Raw genomic sequence first — 3,154 nt, 5'->3', positions numbered from 1 at the left:
TATTTTCTAAACATTTTTAAAAATCTATTTCTCATGTCTTCACAAACAACTCTCTTTTTTTGTTCCTTATTTTCAGATTTTTAAAATTTTATTAATTTTTTTGTATGCGTTTCATACAGAACATTTCAAACAATCTTATTCGTCTTTATATCTGCACCCCAAATGGCACCCTCCCATAGCCTCTGCTAACTCAATGGAGCCCACATACCCTGTCATCCCTATTACTTACTGTCCAGTGTGATGTCCGTGCCCCCAGCCGTTCCCCAGTGCTTGTCCATTTGCTGAGTCTAGTCAGCCTATCTAGAGTCCTTTGTTTTAGGAAGATCAGCTCTTCTTCATGTAGCAGCAATCAGTTGCCATCATTGTTTTAGAAAAAACGGAGCCTGCTGTTCATTTTCCTACTTCTATGCTGGGTTGCGTCTGGGAATCTCTTGGGCCACCCTGGCCAAAAATTCAAAGGAAGCTATCTCCTGTATGTTACTGTGTCTTGTTATGTAGCCTTTAGCTATACACATGGACTCTTAAAGAAATATACTGATCACTTTAATCTTTCGTTATACTTTCCTTTTGGGTGTTTAAGACCGTGGAGTTGGCTCAAATAAACAAACTTATTTTCACTCTTAAGGTCATTTGAGGATCTGATCCTCAGGGGTCAGGGGCTTGGGAGGAGCCTCTGGCTCCTTTTTTTACTAGTTCCATCTAGGTGAAGATAAGTCAAATGTCTTGCAGGACTGTGACTGGCTTCACTTGGAAGCATAGAGGAAATGTCTCCTCTGTGTTGACCCTCCTCTTTGTAGATTGAACATTGGTTCAAACCCATCTGATGGGGTCTCCATGGCCTCCTTAAACAAGAGAACAGTTGGCTTACCACATTTCCAGGATGTTTTTGAGAGCTGTTATAGACCTCAGTAACTTAGATGACCTTGGAGGACAAGGAGAAAAACTGTTCTTCAAGTACCTCTGACCAGAATAGTACAGGCCTCAAAGTATGGTTGTTAAATATCCAAGAATGTTAGTTCCACCAGTTTGGTACTTTAAATTACCATGTGCTATGTATATGAAGCTTGGGCAAATACCAAATGCTCTTAGATAAACCTTGACGTATATTTTGTTCCTTGAACTCGTTGCATGTATAATTTGTCAGTAGGTTGTTTGACTAATATTATTCCCTCTGCTTTTTTAACCTAGCTAGGCATTATATATCTATCTCACTGTCTAACCCTTCCACCATAGCTTTCCCATTTAAAGTGCCCCCATTTCTCCATTTTCCCTTAACAATACCCTTTTCCTATGGTCCCACCTCTCTAGAGCTCCTTCTTTCCCTTTATCCCCAAGTTTCCTTGTATAACATGCCCTCCCCCTTTGCATTTAAATAACCTCATTTTTTATCCATATCTCCCTTAGTAATACTCCTCTTCTCTCTCAAGTTCTTTCTTTTCATTTCCCTCCCTGGTCCCTTTTCATTACCTGCTTCCGGTAGTTATCTCTGGATACATAAGCACTTAAAGGATTTGGTGCTAAGATCCACATATGAGGGAGAACATATGTCATTTGTTTTTCTGAGTCTGTGTTACTTCACTTAGTATAACAGTTTCTAGCTGCACCCATTTACCTTAAAATTTCATGATTTGATCTTTCTTTACTGCTGAGTAAAACTCCATCGTATAAATGAACCACATTTTCGTTATCAACTCATCAATTGAGGGACACTTACACTGCTTCCATCTCTTAGCTATTGTGAAGAGAGCAGCAACAAACATGGATGTACAAGTGTCCCTGCAATAGGATGAGTTATTTGGGTATATGCCAAGGAATGATATAACTGGGTCAAATGGTAGGTTCATTTGTAGTTTTTTAGGAGTTCTCCACACTGCTTACCATAGGGGTTGAACAAGATTGCAGCCCTACCAGCAGTGGATGAGTGTTCCCCTTTCCCCAGATCCTCTCCAACATTTGGTCTCATTTGTTCTCTTCACCTTAGCCAGCCTGACTGGGGTAAGATGAAATCTTAAAATGGTTTTAAGATGCCATCTTTATTTCTTCCTTTAAGAACTCTGTGTTCAGCTCCATAGCCCATCTTTTAACTGGGCTAGTTCCTTTCTTGATTGTTTGTTATTTTAGTTCTTTATATATTCTGGATGTTAAACCTCTGTCAGATATTTCATTGGTGAAGATTTTCTCCCATTCTGTGGGTTTTCTCTTCAATTCATTGGTTTCTTCTTTTGAAGTATGGAAACTTTTTAGTTTAATAAGTTCCCATTCGTTGATTCTTGACCTTGTTTCCTGAGCAATTGATGTCAGGTTTAGAAAATATTTTCCTACACCTATATCTTGTAGTTTATTGCCAATATTTTCTTCTAACATTTTCAGAGTTTCAGGCTTTACATTGAGGTCTTTGATCCATTTGGAGTTGACTTTTGTGCAAGGAGAAAGAAGGGGTTTAGTTTCATTCTCCTACAGGTGGAGATCCAGTTTTGCCAGGAGCATTTACTGAAAAGGCTGTCTTTCCTCCAATGATTGTTCTTGTCCCCTTTGTCAAATATCAGGTGGATGAAACTGCATATACTTATATTTGGGTCTTCAATTTTGTTCCATTGATCTAAAGGTCTATTTTTGTGCCAGTACTATGTTGCTTTGATGATGATAGCTCTGTAATATTGTTTAAAATCTGGAATAGTAATCCCCCCACCATTACTCTTAGTGCTCAGAGCTGCTTTAGCTATCCTTGGTGTTTTGTGCTTCCATATGAATCTTAGGAAAGTTTTATCCAATTCTGTGAAGAATGTCATGGAGATTTTGATTGGCATTACATTGAATCTATAAATGGCTTCTGATAGGATGGCCATTTTCACAATATTAATTCTTCCAATCCATGAGCATGGGAGGTCCTTCCATCTTCTGATGTCTTCCTCAACCTCTTTCTTTAAAGATTTAAAAATTTCATTGTAGAGGCCTTTAATGTCTTTGATCAGGTTTATCCTGAGATTTTTTTGAAAGGGAGTGCTTCCATGTACTATATCTCTAATTGCTTGTTATTGATTATAGAAATGCTGCAGACTTTTGTAGATTAACTTGGTAAACTGCCACTTTACTGAACATGTTTATCATTTTCAGGAGTTATCTGGTGATATTTTTGGCATTTCTTAGATATAAC

The sequence above is a fragment of the Nannospalax galili genome, unplaced genomic scaffold, assembly GCF_000622305.1.
Source record: "Nannospalax galili isolate Female #2095 unplaced genomic scaffold, S.galili_v1.0 scaffold292, whole genome shotgun sequence".
Classification (NCBI taxonomy): domain Eukaryota; kingdom Metazoa; phylum Chordata; class Mammalia; order Rodentia; family Spalacidae; genus Nannospalax; species Nannospalax galili.
The sequence above is the reverse complement of the archived record's forward strand: the minus strand, read 5'-3'. Positions refer to the sequence as shown.